Source organism: Rhinatrema bivittatum, chromosome 11, assembly GCF_901001135.1.
Source record: "Rhinatrema bivittatum chromosome 11, aRhiBiv1.1, whole genome shotgun sequence".
Classification (NCBI taxonomy): Eukaryota; Metazoa; Chordata; class Amphibia; order Gymnophiona; family Rhinatrematidae; genus Rhinatrema; species Rhinatrema bivittatum.
The window spans coordinates 78,687,926-78,708,335 of record NC_042625.1 but is presented as its reverse complement, the minus strand read 5'-3'; the positions used below and the strand labels follow the sequence as shown (position 1 = coordinate 78,708,335).

At 44.6% G+C, this 20,410-nt stretch overlaps 1 long non-coding RNA gene across 1 annotated transcript in view; it reads left to right on the top strand.

Annotated features, from left to right (window-relative positions):
- LOC115073369 overlaps positions 1-20,410 on the top strand; it is a 29,887-nt gene that overhangs the window by 2,968 nt on the left and 6,509 nt on the right. The window contains exon 2 of the long non-coding RNA XR_003851998.1: positions 972-1,087. This is a non-coding gene — a long non-coding RNA (uncharacterized LOC115073369). The remainder of the gene's footprint in view (positions 1-971; positions 1,088-20,410) is intronic.

The window sequence follows — 20,410 nt, the reverse complement described above, 5'->3', positions numbered from 1 at the left end:
AATGCCATTCCTGAAAAAATGAAGCAGAATTACTCAGTCAGGGCCATCAGATACACAGGGGGAGGATGAGAGGGAGAGGGGCCGGGAGAAGATGAATGAGAAATCGTGTGTCAGTCCGCCACCAAACAGATTCTGACAGTTTTATCAGATGCCTCAGCCTCATATGCCAATGACCCTGCAAAGTGAGGAAAAATTGGAGGGGAAGATCAAATGGATTGTAATACACTCCGACATAATGAACCTCATTCTTTCAATGTCACGCAGCTCAAGGTGTTAGAGAAGGCTGGGTACAGATGCCCTGGATACCAGAGACATTTCTCTCTCTCTCTCTCTCTCTCTGCCTAAGCCGCGCTCGATCTTGCCAGGCCGCTGTGGATGAGGGGAAGGCGAGATTAAGGTGGAGCCCTTCAGGCATTGCCGGGCCATGTCCGGGCGCAGTAGCTCCAAGCAGCTGTGTCAGGCTAGGAGCAACGTTTAATGACAAGCGCGCGCACGGCTGGGCCAGCGCTATTAATCACCCCATCGATTGCCCCCCTCCTCCCCTCAGGCCATGCAGGAAGGAAGGCGCGGGGAAAGAGGGGTGCCCCGCAGGTAAGTAACTGAAACGTATGCCCTGCAGCTAAGTAAAACAGTGCAGTAACAAGTTTGGAAGTCAGATGCTTTAGGGCAAGGTGACTTGCTATTTTGCCTGAGAGAAATTTCTGGCAACTGTAATTACGAGAGACGGGGTCCCTGCCTACACATCATTCATCTCTATTTAGGTTCTAGTCATGTTTTTCTTCTGACCTTGCTTTGGCAAAGGAAATAATTATACATTTAACCCCAAGATACTGACTGAGGAAATAATAGGCCCACCAGACAAAAGTGCCCAAGATGTCACTGGTGCCTGCTGCGTCTCTCTCGTGAACATTTGTGAAATATATTCATGTCGGGGACTCAGTCTATTACTGTGCCTTTTTTTTGTTTTCCAGCAAACCCCACTACATCCAGCAATGAAGACCTTCCCTGCACAACGAGGAAACACAACTGGAATGAGAAAGACAAAGAGATCACAGAGCTGCTATTGATTTGCACTTGCCACTTACCTGTAAGTGGGGGAAAGAGAGAGGGACCGCAGAGGTGGTCACCTATCCTTTCTATGTTGCTCTGTCCTGCCGGAGCACTGCTACGTATGGTGTCCTGGGAGGGGGGGGGGGGGAGCCACTGCACTGCCCTGCCGGAGACTGGTCACTGTCGGAGTCAGGCTGCTGGGTTTTCTGGGCCATTCGTCTGACCCGGTTTGGCATTTCTTAATGACCTCATGTCCTTCCAGCCCGGATACGGTACCAAGGGAGGCACTGCCTTTGCTGGAGGTACTGTCCTTCAAGAGCTGGCGCTGCAGGGCAGTGCCGGGGAAGGAGAAGCAGCGGGCAATCATACCTACCAGCACCCTCGGCACCCTGCTCCCCATTCCGGATCATGGCAGATTACCACTGCCCTTCTCGAGAACCAAAAGCCGTCCTCGCAATGCATTGCATTAACTAACTGGGGACTGTTGAGAAATGCACTTTTCTCATCAACAGAGGGCATGATTTCTGGCTTCGAATGCTCTGTTGGGCAAGAGGGATGGGAAGACGGTAGGGGAGGTGCAGCAGATGAGTAGAAACTCATTAAAGATGGCGCAGTAATTAGCTAGCTCCTATTTTTTTTATTTATTTTTTTTTACCTGCGGGATCTGTCTACCCTTTCCGGCACCAGCTCGATGATAATTTTTATTGCAGTGATGTTTCCGAGGGGGATCTGTGAGCGTGCAGAGGAAAGAAATGAGGTGGTTCAATCTATGTTGTGTTGTTTATCGGGCAGTGTTTACCACTTAAATCTCACAAGTATCCTGGCAGAGAGGGTGGGTGGGAGGCAGAGGCAAAAAAGATGGAGAAAGAGCCAGGCTGTTAATCCGGTTTTTCTTAAATAACAACTTAGGCAGTCTTCTTACAAGTAAAAAACTTTTATTATCGAGAGCAGTAAAAAGAAAAACTACAGAAGCCTTGTTTAAAAGCAAATAAAGTACAAAGAGTTCTGTAGGTACTGGGATCTAGTCTCTGCTTGCTGCCAGCAAAGCAGCAGAAAAAAGATGCCAGCCAGATGTTTCCCTGTGGAGCACAGCTTTATACAGTTCTTATCTTTCTCACACCAATATTCCCTCCTTGTCCTTATATGGTAATTCTTCCTGTTCTTTCTTTGTTCTTGCTTCCTGAGCCACACTCATCACAGTGCTTGTTATCTGCATGATACTTAGCATATCTAGATAGAATCTCTCCATGTGATTAGGGTTAAAAGGTCTTAGACCCCTGCATAGGAAATGATAGGAAATAGCATCAAAGGCTTTGCATACAGGCTGTTATTTCCTGAGACCTTTGAACTGCATGTTTATCTTACTCTCAAGGCTCATCTGTATTGCTCTCTCTAAGGAATGTAAAAAATTCTGCAAGATATTCCCAGTCACATGCATACCAAGATTTATCATTTCCATTTTCCTAGGGTGGCATCGGGGCAGTATTCAGATGTATCGGCATAACACTTAAGAATAAAATTCAGATTGGTCAAGAGGATGGGATTGAAATGGTATCAAACAGAGAGAGATTGGGAATAGAACAGTGATGGAGTCAGGACAGGAGATGGATGTGATGTGTGGGGTGAGAATGTGACACCATTCGCTACTACAACTACTACTCCTATTTATCGTTAATACGCTGCCCTATCATGATACACATAAGAGACAGTCTTCACCGAAAGGGTGGATGATGCATGGAATGTCCTCCTAGAAGAGGTGGTGAAGACGAGAATGGTAATGGAATTCCAAAGGGCTTGGGATAAACACAGAGGATCCCTGCAGGTCAGAGAATAGAAAAGAAGCAATGGGATAACTTTACGATTACACCTAAAATTCGCATTTCTGCTTGGAAGAAGCCTGCATGGAACAGCAGTTGCTACTTCCCTTAACAGAAAGCTTGGGAGTGGCCTGCAAGGAATAGCAGTTACTACTACACAAAAAAGGCCTGGGGTGGCCTGCACAGAGCAGCAGTTGCTACTACACAAAAGAAAGCTTGGGAGTGGCATGCATGGAGCAGCAATTGCTACTACACAACTAAAGACTTGGAGTTAGCCTGCACAAAGTGGCAGTTGCATCAATATCCTGACAAGGGATCAAGGGTTATAACTGATAACAACTTACATGGGAAATAATTCACAATGATCCTTCTGCGAACTTCATGGCCTCTCGCTGTGTTGTTCACCTCTGCAGCAGGTTCCAGAGGTGGATCTGGTGGCAAGTTTTCTGCGACCTCAGCATGCACGCCAAACCACAAACAGATGTTGTGTAGCATGCAGCAGGCTATAATAATGCACACTGTATTGCAGGGCTCCACCGGAGTGATCCAAGCATTTGAATCTGCCTTTCAGTTCTCCAAAGATCTGCTCTATCAAGTTTCTTGTACTGGCATGAACCTCATTATAGTATATTTCTGCTGTGGTGTGTGGAGACTGGAGTGGAGTTACCAACCAAGGCTTTCAGCCATAACCACCATCACCTATATAAGGTGTAACCAAGAATGCATCAAAAAACAGCAAGCATAACAGCATGCATAAAAAAAGATTCACATCACTTATAAATATAAATATACTCATTTTATAACTCACCACCCTAACACTACAGTCCTTAACAAAATGCTTTCAGAAATTACCACAACACATTGCATGCCATCATCCAACCTGGCTGTCTAGAACCTTATCCCATAGCAAATGTTACTTACTGAGCAGCCAACCGTCACCGTATCTCCCCTGTGGGAAACAGGCTCCAAGCGATGAAAGTGCAAGACTGTAGGAGTCATGGCAGCTCCCAGGAAACCTTTCAACAACATTAATAATTTGAAGGTGTGAATCACATACAACTTGCACATTCATCGAATGGAATTGCTTGCGGTTCTGGAAGAAATTCTTCTCTTCTGACTTCGGGGTCAGTGCAATATGGGTGCAGTCTATGGCACCCAACACATTCAGCATACCTGCAATTGTCATGAACCCACTGTGGATCTCATGCAATTGCATTGGATCCTCAGGAAAAGCGATGTACTTCTTCATCCGCCTCATCATCGCCTTCAAGACCTGTGCTAAATGCCACAAGAACGAGGCCTGGATCATCCCCGCAACAATACAAACTGGATTTTGAAAACTTCCTGTGGCGAAAAAATGTAAAGTGCCCAGAAGTTTCGTCAACCCAGGGACAGCATAGTTGCAATTGGCCACGGGGTTAAGGTCACTGCACAGGTCTTCATAAAGGGCCAGAATTGCCCATGAGCTGAGCCAGTACCTTCGCACTACATCATGCTTGGGCAACTCAAAGAGAGTTGTCTGTGGGCAAAAGATAAGTTGCTGGCTTGGTTGACAAATGGCTCTGGCCTATATCAAAAACAAAATAACATAAGAACATAAGACATACCATACAGGGTCCATCAAGTACAGCTTTAACCTATCAAGTATCAAGTAACTTGTGCTATTAATTTGTATTGTTATTATTATTATTTTGTTATTATTAATATTAGTATTTTGCAGTATCAGCCTGTATGTAGGAATAGCTACTGTCCTTTATCCGTGGAAGGATAAAAGAAACATAAATTGATTGGACGTCCATGTACAGGCCTTCCCCTTCATGGACATCCCAGATTTCCCCTTGTCACATGGACACCCTTTGAGCTCTCCAGCGTCCATTTCTGACTGATTCACACATCCCGAATGGGCATTTATAATCCAGGTCGCATGGACGCCGACATTTCTCAATGGCTAAGACATCGCGAATGGGTGCATAGATGCATGGACGACTCGGAAAGACTGGATGCACACACGCATGCCTTTGGATACCAGTTGTGAGACCCTTACAGACATCCATTGACTCCCATTGCTTTCTTACCTCCTCAGGTATTGCCATCGGATTTTCCCGACTTTCATTGTTCTCAGTAATCACTCTTCTTCGCCTGGCATTCCTTATTCTTGCTTTCATATGCAAGATAAAGACCGGCAAGGCAAAAATGTACAGAAAATCCATCTTGGATGTAGTCGGAATCACATAAAGCTTTCTCGAAAGGTCTGCCACCAATAGCACCACCATACTAATGCCAGGGACTAGGGATGTGAATCGTTTTAGGACGATTAAAATTATCGTCCGATAATTTTAATATCGTCTTAAACCGTTATGGAACACAATACAATAGAGATTCTAACGATTTATCGTTATAAATCGTTAGAATCGTGAGCCGGCACACTAAAACCCCCTAAAACCCACCCCCGACCCTTTAAATTAAATCCCCCACCCTCCCGAACCCCCCCCCAAATGAGTTAAATAACCTGCGGGTCCAGCGGCGGTCCGGAACGGCAGCGGTCCGGAACGGGCTCCTGCTCCTCAATCTTGTTGTCTTCAGCCGGCGCCATTTTCCAAAATGGCGGCGAAAAATGGCGGCGGCCATAGACGAACACGATTGGACGGCAGGAGGTCCTTCCGGACCCCCGCTGGACTTTTGGCAAGTCTCGTGGGGTCAGGAGGCCCCCCACAAGCTGGCCAAAAGTTCCTGGAGGTCCAGCGGGGGTCAGGGAGCGATTTCCCGCCGCGAATCGTTTTCGTACGGAAAATGGCGCCGGCAGGAGATTGACTGCAGGAGGTTGTTCAGCGAGGCGCCGGAACCCTCGCTGAACGACCTCCTGCAGTCGATCTCCTGCCGGCGCCATTTTCCGTACGAAAACGATTCGCGGCGGGAAATCGCTCCCTGACCCCCGCTGGACCTCCAGGAACTTTTGGCCAGCTTGTGGGGGGCCTCCTGACCCCCACGAGACTTGCCAAAAGTCCAGCGGGGGTCCGGAAGGACCTCCTGCCGTCCAATCGTGTTCGTCTATGGCCGCCGCCATTTTTCGCCGCCATTTTGGAAAATGGCGCTGGCTGAAGACAACAAGATTGAGGAGCAGGAGCCCGTTCCGGACCGCTGCCGTTCCGGACCGCCGCTGGACCCGCAGGTTATTTAAGTCATTTGAGGGGGGTTCGGGAGGGTGGGGGATTTAATTTAAAGGGTCGGGGGTGGGTTTTAGGGGGTTTTTAATGTGCCGGTTTTGCGATTTTTCGATTTTTCGATTTTTCACGATTTTTCACGATTTTTCATGATATTTTACCCCCCCAAACGGCAACAATACGATTCCCTCCCCCTCCCAGCCGAAATCGATCGTTAAGACGATCGAGGACACGATTCACATCCCTACCAGGGACAGGATAGGTGCTAAATTTTACATGTAAAAAAGTTTGTTATGCACTACTTTTGGGCACGCGTTATTGTATCGAGGGTACTAGTTAATCAAATCATTAACATGCTATTTACATGCAATGGGCACTATTACCTACGTGCTGGCTAGCATGCGCGTTATGGACACACTAATGCATTTACTGTATAGAACATCCATCTAGCACGTCTAAAACATGTGTCCAAAACAGGTAAAACAGCTTTCTCGCCTGAGCGCACTTTACAGTATCAGCCTGATGTGAGGCAAAATCAAAGCATGGAACTGGAGTAGGACTGAGATGAAATTACAACAAAGTGTTGAGTGAATCATGAGACTAGGCAACAGTAAAGTGGGATTAGGGGAGAATTAAGAAAAGGTCAAAAGGTTGGACTGGGACAGGATTAGGATGGTGTTTTGTGATAGGAATGGGGTAAAATTGTTGTGTATGCATGCGCTGTATTATGACAGGGTAGAGATGGGTTCAAAGAGCGGCAATGAAACAAAAGAAAAGATCAGTTAATAATACACCATTAAAAGAGAGTGAGCGTGTGTGAGATTAGAACCGGACATAGGATTTGATGAGAGGGTCGAACTGTTATCAGAATGAGATGGAATAAGAGGCTGGAATTGGGGGCAAGGTAAATATGGGTTTGGAAGGGTTAGAGCAGGATACAGATGGGCTCAGAGGGGACATTCTATCACCATGGATACAACATTTGATAGTAGAACTGGGAGCGGAAATTAATTTTCAAGGTGGTCCTAAAATGGAAACTTGAGACCTTTCCTCCTCATATTCCGGTCATCAGAAGGAAGATCAATGCAGCTTTGAGCCAATGCAAAGGGTTAAAGGTCTCTATGACTTCCGCAGGAAGCAGAATTTAATTGAAAGCATGAAGCAGGTCCTGGTGCTATTGATTTTCCTGCAATGGCCTTGACTCCCTAATAAGCACAGTGGCTGCTACAGATTGGCGGTAATTGAAGAGGTCACTTACAATAACAACAAGAAATTAGGGGAGTTTGAATAATTGATGGCTGGAAAAAATGAAGGATTGATTTTTCTCCCTGCTTTCAGCTCTTCCTTTCTCTTCGGCTGAGAATTATCCACATAACGATGAATTCTTGTAGCTTGTTGAGCGCTAGCTACAAAACCTTGAACTCTTGCAGGCAAGCATGTCTGCGCCAGACAGGAATCAATAAATGTTGTAAACGTGTGTTTTGGGTTGGTTTGGTGGGTTTTTTACACTGTACTTCTGAACACAAAAATTTGGTTTCCTTGGAGAGAAAGACATGCAGGTCTCTCAGTAGTGTTTGGTATGACTGCCTTGAGCAATCAGGAAAGAGAGAAGGCAGCCTGAATCTGTACGTGTGTGTGTGTGTGTGTGTGTGTGTGTGTGTGTGTGTGTACGCAAATGTATTATTCTATTATTGTTATTTCTCGCAATGTATTAATTCCAAGGTGAATGACACCGTTTGGGTGCACAGTTCCACAATGCAGAAATTACAGTTGAGAGTGGAAAACGGTAAGATCTTGCAGAGAGCCCAAAAACAAAGCAGTAAAATGTGTGTGTGTGTGTGTGTGTGTGTGTGTGTGTGTAACTGGTGTATTGAGGACAGCAACAAAAGCAGAAATGTTAGTCCTTAATAACAATGTATCAGATCAGGTACTTGTGTCCTTAATAAAGGGGTGCTGAGTTACTTACACTGCAGGTGAAGCATGTGTTTGTGTGATAATGAACAGATGTACACAGATGTCAATAAATGCAGATGTGTATTTATGTCTAATGCATGAGATGTATAAGTATGCAGACTGTGGGCACAAATATGTGTAATCATGTGCTTTAGTAGACAGGACCAGCTTTTGGGGGGTCAACCCCAGAGAATGCCATGCTCAATGGGGTGCCACTGCCCCCTCCCTTCCACACCCCTCCATATGATGTCTGCCAGCGGGAGACTCAGGAACACTGTGCAAGAGGAAGGAGGCTTCTGTCTGTGGTCATAGGTGAAGGATCAGCCTGCAGGGAGGAGGAGGAGGGGAGGGGAGAAAAAGAGGAGGATGCTTCTGGGCAGGAAAAGAGGGCGAGAAAGAAAAGGTTGCTATGGGAGAGGAAGAGAGAGAGAGAGGGAGGTACTGCTGGGCTTCATAGGCATGAGGAAAGAGAGGAAAGCAAAGTGGATCCTGGTACTGGACAGAGGGTGAGAGGTGGGGCCCGTATACTATGCCAGAGTTACTGCCACTGCCAAAAGAGAGAGTGCTGTGCCAAAGCTGCTGCCAGGGGGGCACCAATTTCAGTTTTCACACGGGACTTAAGTTAGCCTAGAAATGGTCCTGTTGGTAGATAAGCACCTGTGTGTGTTTTTTATGTAATGTTTCCTGGACCCCAGCAATCTGGATTATTAGCATTACCCCGGTACTATTAAGTGATAATAGGTATCTCAGCTCTGTGTGCACAGCAAAGGTCCCTACCCCACCTGACTGATCTCACAGCCTCAGGGCATAGGTAGCTCCAAGAGCTGTAACAACATCTGTTTACAAAATCATCCATTGGCATGTCTGAGCTGGCGGAAGGAGGGGCAAGGCTGAAAGTCTCGGCATGCAGATGCGTATGGACAGTGCACACTCTGTCCTGTCTTGCTGGTCAGTCACAGCACAAATCAAATGTCTGCAGTAAATCACATCTTTTGATTGATTGCTGTGGCACGTGCTAACTTTAAGGAAATACCAGCTGCAGCTTCTATTCCCACAGTGTTCAGAAGAAACTGAAACGTTGCAGTAAGGAATAAAAAAAAAAAAAGGAATGTTTTTGGTGATTCATAAGAGCAATAATTCCCTGTGGGTGGAGTATTAGCTGCCAGGGAATGCCTTCGCAGCCTTTAATGCTAGACCTCTACACGAGGACCACAGCTGGCAGAGAACAGCAGGCTCTTTGGGGCTCCCCATTTAAACATTCTTTCATATTTCTTTGAAAATATTTGGGAAATTCATCTGACGAGCGACTGTCAGCCTGTTGCTCAAAGAACTCTGAGAAGCTGGAAGTCTTCTTTTCCATGCGGTTTCATCGGTGTTTAACGGCACTTTCGCACAAACGCACATCTTATGCACTGCCAATCCCAGGAACTATTCTGGCTAACCTTTGTGCCTCTCTGCCTTTTTGTTAGGCCAGACTTTTGCATATGGGGGAGGAATGGTTTTAGTAAATGTGGATTTTTTTTAATTCATGAAGGTGTTTTCTCCCTGTCTGTGTCTCTGCTCTATATCTCCTGTTCTTTATTCATATTTTCTGTTCCTCCTGCAACTCCCATCCTTTGCCCACTCTCCCCCTTCCCCCTTGTCCTGTTCCTCCTTGTCCTTTCAATTTCACTCTTCCCTCTTGGAGCCCATATTTTCTGAAAGAAGCATAGAGCATGCATGTGGCATATGCCACTGTGCACTTCATCTAGCCTTGGGCTCATCTGTAGTTTCAAAACATTGAGGAGAGGTTGCTAATTGTTTCATATTATGCCCGCCTCACCTTTCAGCTGAATATGGAAGGAGAATGTTAGCACCCCTAAGTGATGGGGAGGTTGCAGCTCCGCTACATACTTTTTCCAGCTGCTTTGACGATCGACTCCGGAAGTCACCACAATCCACCTCAAGCCTGAGCTGTTTCGACCCAGCCTTCCTTCAGCAGCCAGCCAGGCGAGCCTCTCTTAATTCCCCATGGCTCCACTACATTTTCTGTTCCTGACACTAATGCTCCCTAATCTTATGCCCTGTTGAAAAACACTACTAACCCCAAGTCCACCTTTGTTGATTCCCTACATTCTGTGTTTCACCTGCCTTTCTGTCATCTGCACTGTCCACTGCTTTTGAACTTCAGAGTTTTCTTCCTCTCATCCAGCCATCTCCACTCTCCCTGACAGCCTCTCATCCTTATCACTGTTGTCACATCGTTACCTCTCTTCTACATATTCTCCTGCTTTTCCTTCAACTCTCAGCCAGGAATATCGATCCCACTCCTGGCCCTCCAAGACAACTTTCACCCCTTTAGCACATATCAAACCATTACTCCTCCAGTCTTATCGCTGTTCCCTCTACTCTTCCTTTCTTCTGCTCCCTGTGGAATTCCCATTCTACTTCCAACAAACCTGCCTACGTTCATGACCTCTTTATCTTTCATATTTTCTTACCCTGCCTAAGACTTGGTTTATCCCCTGAAACTCTGTTTCAGCTGCTGCTCTCTGTCAGGAAGTTATCTCCTACAACTTGCACAACAGGCCACGGTTGTAGAGCTGGACTGCTGCTCTCCCCCTCCTGTAGGATTCAATCCTTTCTTCCACCTCAGTCCTACTCTTTTCTTCCTTTGAGGCCACTCCATCTGCCCATTCACCCTCACTATCTCTCCAGGTAGCTGTCATTTATTAACCCCCTCCTCCTATCTTACTAACTTTGATTCCTGGCTTTCCTTCTTCCTTGTCCCATCTTCCTCTTCCCTTATTCTGTGAGTTTTAATCTATAGGCCCAAGGGCAGGGTCAGCTTTTACTTAGCACGATCATGATTGTGGCGTAAGTGGGTTCGGGTCTAAGGGATTTCCTTGGAAAATACTGTAGTCTGTAAGATTGGAGTCAGGGTACTGCTTGTGTAAAATCCAAGAATAAGCAATTAATAATGTATTAACTAAGATATAAGGAATTGAACTTATGATATGTCTCAATGATCACTGGTGAGAATAATATTTTCTCAGGTCAGTGGGCATACAATCACACACTCACTTTTTTTCTGTTTCTTCATTTGTTTCTCTTTTATGTTTTCCTTTTTGTGGTAAAAAAAAAAAAAAAAGGTTGTGTGGTTTCTGTCTATAGACTCTGTGACCATGGGAAACAAAGAGACAATTTTCTTTGTAGGTGAAAGGAGTATATTATTTTGATTTCACCTTATTTATAATAACTCTGGTCCAAATTTGAACAAATATCATAAGGAGTAATAAAGTTATGGTTTTCCTGGACTGCTCCAGTGTCCGTGTCAGCGTCCACTGAGTTACAACAGCCCTACATTCTTATCCAGTGTCCATATCCTCCAACACCAAGAAAAAGAGTGTCATACACTATAAGACCATATCCATCTTTTTGTTGATCCAGAATATCAGAGATCCTGTCCCTTTTTGCACTAACAAAATCTGCTATGTACTTCCATTGGCAAATTGTTTAGAAAAGCACCCAGCCTTCCAAAAATGAATGAGGAGATGTCTCAGACTGTGATACCCATGTTTTATAACCCAAAGTTAGCAACTCCACCATCTCTGCATTATTGTAGAACATTGGAAAAAGGTTGGGTTTGCACTTTTTTGATGTAAAGTATATGGCTACTTATTTCATGTGATATGCCAATAAAAAGAATTACACAAAAAAAAAAGTTATGGTTTTCAGCTCAGTGGTTTACCAGAACTCTTTTTTAGAAATAGTTCTGATATAAATAAGCCTTGAATATACAGTATATAGCGGTTATGGGGTTCTTTCATTTTTTTCTCCAGGTACTTAGGTCACTTAACCAAATCTGATTAGCTAGCTTCAGCGCTTTCAAGAAAGTATTTTCATTAATGCTCATTCATTCCTTTTCTTTCTTTACACTATCTGGATAAGCTGAATAAAATTCCACACTTCAGCACCATCACCACCATCCTAAGTGAATCCCTGCAGCTTCTCCAAAGTCTCTGCCACTCCATTGATCCATCTGGAGCCCCGAGAGATATCTTTCTCTCTCTCTCCCCCCACCCCCAATGGCTTTTTCATTGTCAAGGTCTAGGAAGGAACCTAATATCAGGGGTCTAGTGCAGGGGGTTCTGAGGGTTACAAGAGTTTAGGAAAATAAAGGAAGGTGCCCAGATTATATCCAACCTTTTCTCTCTCCACTGAGCGGCTATTTCAATGTTTACATTTTATCACACCTTAAAGTTTTGAAAAGGGCAAGAGAAGTAAAGACAAAGGCTGATTGCTACCGGCAGAATTAGCAAAGACCTGCAAAAGAATACCAAGGTCTTGATTTTAGCAAAACCTGATGACTCTGATTTCTGATCACTACAAGTTTATTGGCGTGCTCTGGATCCCCTCGCCTAATGATCGTGAAAATAAACCACAACTACCTGATCAAAAGATGCCTCATCTCTTTTGTCTGAGACAGGGACTGAGCTGAACATCAATCAAGAAATATAAAACATTAATCATAACAGTAAAACCATACTAATAAAAAAAAATAAATATTTCAAACCAGCTGATGAATAGCATATCCAGTAATTAAAAACTCATAAATTAAAAAATAAATTCCAAACACCAATTACATTTAGAAACAGCAGACATATAACAATAACACCCAATAATTCAAACTAATAAGATAAAAAAAAATCGCCCATTCTCCATATCTAGGAACTTTTTTATTTCCAGTCATTATGAGATGACTCATTCGCTAATTCTTTCTAGACTAGACTATTGTAACATCTTGTACAAATCAAATGTCTCCAAATAGTTCAGAATACAGCTGCTAAGGTACTCTTTGGTAAATCTAATCATATGACTCCCCTCCTTATTGAACTACATTGGCTTCCAATTTCTCTGAGCATCCAATTTAAAACTGGATGCCTAACTTTTAAAACTTTAAGCTTGGGTTCTCTACTTTATCTTTCATCTGCGATCTCTCCTTATCTGCCTACTCACGCATTATGTTCTTCCCAGCAGGAGTTCTTGGTACTGCCCTCAATTAGAGATATACGGTTTGAGAAATGAAGAGAAATATGCTTTTCTTTTTTATCCCCCTGCTTTTAGAACTCACTGCCTCTTAGTATTCAACTTGAAAAGGATTACTTAAAATTCAGGAAAACATTGAAAGCTCATCTCTTTCAGCAAGCCTATCCCCACATTAATTCTAAGTAACCCTACTTTTAGCTTATACTGCTGCTTATTCTTGCATTTTATTTTTTACTCTAGCACTTTTTTAATTTTATTTATATCTTGTTTTTTTATATTTTATTTTATATTGCTATATTATAGTTATATTATGTGGTTTTGCTAGTTTTATTTTGTAAGTAATTTATCATATTTTATGAGGCTATTTATTGTTTGTGTTCTATATTATTGATATTAACTTGTTAGTTTTTGCTCTGTTAGCTATTGACTACATTTTGACTATTGTACATCGCTCTAGTTTACAAATGTAATAAGAAGTGATCCATTAAGAACTAATAAACATAAACATAAATATTGTCATTGATTAGTGGAGGGCATATACTTTCTCCTACCTTTCTCATACACACACACTCTGTAACACACACATGTTCATTCTCATACACACACTCTTACTCTTGTATACACATATACACATGGTCACTCACTCATACACAAACATTCATTCTCACATGCATGCTTACATACACACACTTTCTCACACATATGCTCACTCACACACACCTCATTCTCATATATGCTTACATACACAATCACACACACTCTCACTCTTGCATATACTCTCTTACACACGCTCACGCACACACAAACTCTCATTTTTACTCAATGCTTACACACACAGTCACTCACACACCTGCTCCTATACACAGACACCACATGCTGTCATATAATGTACACATGCTTACCCTCTCTCTCTCTCTCTCTTTCTCACACACACAGATGCTCACTTATCTGCAGTTCCCTTAGGGGCAGATTTTTAAAAAGTACACGAGCGCGTACTTTTGTTCACGCACCCGGCGCAAACAAGAGTACGCCAGATTTTAATAGATACACGTGTAGCTGCGCGTATCTCTTAAAATCCGGGATTGGCGCGCAGCCTGCCTCGTTCCCTTCGAGGCTGCTCCAAAATCGGAGCGGCCTCAGAGGGAACTTTCTTTCCGGTGCCCCCCACCTTCCCTTTCCTTCCCTTTCATTCCCCTAACTAACCCACTCCCCGGCTCTAACTAATTCCCCCTACCTTTATTTCAAAAGTTACGCCTGCCCAAGGCAGGCATAACTTGCACGCGCAGGCCAGCTGCCAGCGCGCCATGTTCCAGTCCGGGGGCTGGTCCGGAGGCCTTGGCCACGCCCCCGACATGCCCCCCCCCAGGAAAGCCCTGGGACTTACACACGTCCCGGGGCTTGCGCGCACTGCCGAGTCTATGCAACATAGGCTCAGCACGCGCAGGGGATGGAAGGGGCAGCTTTTCAAGGGTTACGCGCGTATCTTACGCACGTACCCCTTTGAAAATCTACCCCTTAGTGTTTTTATCTGGGAGCATGGGTGAGGCAGGCTGCATCCGATCTGCATGCCTGCTTCTCCAGCCTCCACTCCTAAACCAGCTGCACAAGCTGATGGGGGCAGGGGCAGGAAGTGCCCTGCACCATGGCCAATGGCCTTCATTGCCTCACACAGCCTAGAAGGATGTGTTGCTCTTCCTCCTCACAGCTCTTCCCTGGCCTCTCTTCAGATGGGGAAGCAGCGGGCTTAGATCTGGCTTAGAATGTGCGCAGCTTTGGAGAACTGGGGAGGTGGATCTGAGCCTGAGAGCAGAAAGATGGGGAGCCTGAGGCTCTTATTGGCAGACTCGGTTGTCCCTATCATTACAGGCCAGGCAGGGAGTGCCCTCAGGACCTTGGCACTGTAAGCAGCCCTGTAGACCACCTACTGTTTACTGCACTGCTTCCACTGGCCTTGAAAAGACTGGAGAAATAGAAGCAGAAACGTATTTCCTCATATCCCGTCTACAATACAAAGATATGAGATGCACAGTAGGGATGTGCACTTATACTGTTTTCATTTTCATTTTTATTTTATTTTTCATTTCATTTTGGTTCTTTATCATTATGTTTTACTTCATTTGGGGTTTTATGTCATTTCTTTTTTATATATTTGAAATGAAAAACAAACAAAAGCAAAATGCAAGAGCCATGGCCCAATCTCCCCCCACCAAAAGAAGCAACAAGAGCCAGTGCTTCAAAATCAAACAACCCTGAAGACTACCCCCTGTGTTTTCCACCACCCAGCCCCCAGGATCTCCTCACCCCCATCTGTGGGTCTAAAAAAATCCAAATGGGGCAGGAGCAATTCCCGGGTGCCAGGGCTGGATTTCGGCACAGGCAGGATCGCTATGTGCATAGGGTGTGAAAGTCCAAAGGTCACTCCCCCTGTTGCTCTCCGATTTCCAGGTGAAAAACACCCTCTCCCCAGTCCCTCTGTCCAAGGGTGCCATAATCTGAACGCCAAACCTGCCAGGCGCTCCTTCCCCGCTGAGTTCCTTCTTAAAAATGGTGCCAGCCATACCCTGAAGCTGGCACTATTTTGTTATACAGAAATACCTCTATACCTCAGGGCTGGCTGGCACTATTTTTTAAGCCCCTGGGGGATCGTTCCTTCCCACTTTGGATTTCTATAGACCTACGAATGGGGTAAGGGAGCTCCGGAGAGTGGGGGAGGAAGAAGGGAAGACCCAGAAAGGGGGGGGGGAATTCTAGTTTTATTTTGAGATGCCTGCAATGTTTTTTCAGTGGGGAGGGAGGGGGGAGACAGAGCTGGTGGCTTCTTGAAAATGAAAAGATAAGTGAGCAAAAGCTTGCTCATTTTTCTTTTGTTTCATGAAACAAAACAAAACGGGAGATTTCATTAAAATTTCCTACTTTATTTCAAGAAAAGCATATCCCTTTTTCACATTTCCCAAAGTTGACAGAGAAAATAAAAGACTTCACATGGAGGGATAAATGGAAAAAACTCTGCATAATCCTCAGAGAGACTGGAGATATGGCAGTAAAATATGCCATATCCTGCCTCCAAGCCAAAAAAAAATAACTGCAAAGAGACACATTTATTTTAAGCATGGAGATAACAACCTGGTATTCAAACAGAAGATAAGCACATATGTTGTGTTTGAACATCAGGTTGTTATGCCTGTACATAACTTACCCATTTCAAAATGATGGCATAAGTTACATGCACTATTGGCAGCATGCAAGGGCATACTCTTTGAATATTTAAATTATAGACATAGAATTATAACTGCCCCTGAAATGTCCACTGGAACATCCCTTTTATGCTGCCAATTTTATGTGCAGTATGAATTTACCTGCATAATTTTAGGTGATTGAAAATCCACATAAATGAATTCAGTTAATCTATGCGCATAACCCCTTATTTTACCTGCTTAAATCCAGACTAAATATTCAAAAATTTGCTTCAGTACTGACCATCATCATAATCCAAGAGCTGTCAGTTTTATGTCTCTTCTATACGTCATAATTCTTTTGTGACCGCTTTATATATTACTTTGGCAATACATGTACAAATAGTTATGCCTAATTAACAGGCTAATTTAAAAATGAGCATGCATGTGCCCATACATGCACATACCAGTGTACAAGCGGAGATATGCTTGAATTTTAAATCACACGTACACTTGCGTGCTTAAGATTTAAAATACGCCTACCGGGCATAAGTCTGCTCCTAATTTTAAGAGGTTACTCAAGCAAACCTACTTCGTGTATTCTCCCTAGGACTTTGCCGGCTTTATCGCGTGATGTAAGCAGATTTTAAAACATGCTTGCGCGAGAGACATTTCCGGTTTTCCATTTAGTCCATCAGTTTGCCCAGTCAATCTCGAGGTCATCCAGACTCCTCTGGTTCTTCATCCTGCACGCCCCCCAGTTGACCCGGACCCCTCACCCTGTTCAGGCCAGGTGTGACCGGGTGTGCATGCTATGCATTTGCATGAGGTGGCACACCCAGGGGAGGCAGCGAGCCAGCGGCAGCAGGAGAGGCCACAGGGCCGCCGGCAGCCCAACATGGAGGAAGGTTGCAAGCCGCTGGTGAGACCATGTGCTGTTTTCGGACGTGCACACGCACAGCTTCTGCTCTCCCGCCCGCCCCCAGCCCCCAACACCCCCCCCCCCCCCCCAAATCTGGAAGGCCTACGGAGCCATGGTGGAGTTTATCCCACCATGGTCCAAAAATGTCAGGAGGCCCACAGGAGGGGTGGATTGGCCTATTGGGGCTTCGGGCTTGCCCCGCTGGGCCCATCCAGCCAATCACATGGATTGGTGTTGGTCACAGCTCGTGGAGCTGCTGCGACCAATACCAGCCCTGCAATAGCAACTGGAGCTTCCCCCAAGGCTCGTGGACTACCTTCTAATGCTTATTGGGCAGCAACAACAGCAATGTCAGCATGGGCTGGCTTCCCGCTCTCCTTCCCCCTCCCCAACCAGCACCATGGTTGCCCACTCTCTTCCCGAACCAGGGTCGTGGTAGCAAGGGCCTGGGCCTGTTCGCCTCAGGCGCTCCACCCTCTAAAGCACCGTGGCAGAGGGAAGCACTCTTACAGCTTCCTTTCACTTCCCTACCTGTCTCTTCCTATGCCAGTGGGAGGCAGCCAGCAGATCTCTTGCACTGCTGTCTTCTGTCAGTCCCTCCTAATGCTCAGCCATGGCAAAAAAATGAGGTCCTTACCCCCCCCCCCCCCCCAAGCATCGGGCCTTTCAGCCCTACTCACACAATGGGGCACCGCCAGGATTATTAACTGCAGCCCTGCGTGCATCCCTCCTGATCAGTGTAAATAAAAGCATTCTTTTTTATTTACTCAGCAGCCAAGGGGGTAGAAAAAGAGAGAGAAAGCTAGTGGGTTAGTGAATGAGCTTGCATGTGTGTATAAATTAGAGAGAGCATGTGAGTGAGTGTGCATGTGTGTGTGAACTTGAGAGAGTGTGTGAGCAAGTGTGCTATTATTTATTTTTTTTATTTATCGTTTTTTTATACCAGTATTCGTCGTAACATCATATCAGTTTACAAGTAACTTGTAACAAAAGGGAAAATTACATTGAACAGGGTGAAGGCAAACTTGGAGGGGGGGTGTAGAAGGAAGTTATCAAAACATTGGAAGAATCAAACATTGCAGTTAATATTTACATGTAGACCCAGATATTGCAGTTAATATTTACAAGAAGTGTTATATGTGGGAGCCAGCATGTGTGGGGGGAGAGTGTGTGTGTGTGTGTGTGTGTGTGTGTGTGTGTGTGTGTGTGTGTGTGTGTGTGTGTGTGTGTGTGTGTGTGTATGTGAGAGAGAGAGAGAGAAGGGAGAATGTTTATGTGTCTCCTCTTCATCCCTACCCCTAACTAATCCATGATAATCTCATGGTGACTGGAATCAAAAGCTTCCAAGTATCAAAAGTGGGGGGGGGGGGGTTTATCTTTAGTTAATTACTGTATATTATTTGATGTGTCTGCTGTTGTAAAATATTTTGTTGGTGTTTGGGAAATGTTTAAAAATGTATATATGAGTTTTTAATTAATGGATGTTCTGTTCATCAGTTGTTTTGAAATATTTATTCTTTTCTCTTTTTTTATTATTTATTGAAATATTTATTCTTATTATTAGTATGGATTTACTATTGATTTATATTTCTTAATTTTATTTTTTGATGTTTCATGAGAAATGGTGTTTCTGTTTTTCCACTGTTATGCTGCATACAGAGCATGGCTTGTTGTGGTTTCCAGGTCAGTTTTTGTCTGCATGCTTCTATATATACTTTATGGTCTCTTTATTCTGTATTTGGTGCATTCCTCATATGTTTTCGAGGTGAGGTAATCTGCTAGTATATTGTTGCTGTGTAGGGCTTTATAAGAGCTTGGCTTGTTCTATTTTCCTAACAGGACATGTATTGGTGTTTTAGGGCTTGGTGTAATATTTGCAGTGTTGTCTTTGCATAGGTAGGGTTGTCACTGTTTAAGTGCTGGCAGTTTGTGCGGTTTTCTTAAGGGAAGTTTACTATATTGTAATTGCAGTTAGGTTTACTCATGGTCAAGCCCACACCCACCACTCATTAGAATTTGCCTAATGCGATATGGTCCAAGTGTCCTTTTTTTTTTGGGTGGGGGTGGGGGTTTGCAGGATTTTCTGGTTGGCATCACAGCAGTGCATGTAAATATGCTGTGATATTTTTACCTCAAAAAACTGAATGTCCTTTTCCATGTAAAATTGTATGTGTGAGAGAGAGAGAAGGGGTGAGAGGGTGCAAGCTTGTAAGTACCCTTGCACCAGCCCTGGCTGTGCTACTTTGGGGTCAGTAGCTCTCCCCAGTCTTGACCAGTTCTTAATTTTTCTTGTTACAGCCCTGGAGAACAGCATGAATCACTTGGAATAGGTAGGCAGAACAGAGCCTGGGGAACTATAAAAGCAGCAGACACTGTATAGCACACAGTCAATGGGAATGCCCTGGTGGTGGTGGGGCATGGAGAAGTGGAGGCAAGCTACAATCAAAGAAAGGGAGGGGGTGTCCATGAGAGAGTGCCTGTGCAGTGTTGAGGAGGCTTCTTTTTTAGGTGGCTGGGCTGAGCTCTGAGAGGAGGCAGCTGACTGTGAACCCATTGAGCCCCCTGGAGAGTGGGGATGCTGAGAAGGATGGGAATTGGAAAAAGGGGGACTGCTGCAGGCTGAGGAAGGGCTGGCAGCAAGCAAAAACTTTACATGACAGTGCTGGAGTGGAGATACTCACTGATTGAGCACATGAGCAGCAGCACAACAGTGGAATGTGCATGTCTGAGAAAAAGAGTGGGTGTGTGTTAGAGAAATCCGCACACACACAAATTGATTCTTTGAGAGTGTGTGGGTGGGTGTCTTTCTCTCTGATAAAATGTGTGTGGAGGGTGTCTGACACGCACTCTCTCTCTCTCTCTATGACACAAAGTCATACCCACATGTTGAGAGAAAGAATGTGTGTGTATATTTGGGTCAGGGAGATGCACACACACTTTCAGATACAAAGTGGGTGTCTGTATCTAAGAAGACAATATGGGTGGGTGTCTGACACTAACTGGAAGCTAGTTCAAGAACTGATTGATTAACAAGACACTTTAACATGAGACCAGGAATCCAGGATATTATAAGAGAGATGTAACCAAACTTTTGTGGGTGGGTGGGAGGGGGCCAACCAATTGCATGGATTGAACGATGACTGCATCTCTGTTTAATCATCCCTGGTCTAGGGTGTGCTGAACTATTTAGTTATTTAGGAGAAATGTGATATTTATGTTGGAAATTTTTTGACTCAATTTTGCCAGGCTCTAGGTCACATAATATAATTCTCAAAGGTCAGTTTGGCTTGCTTTTGGGAGCTGTTG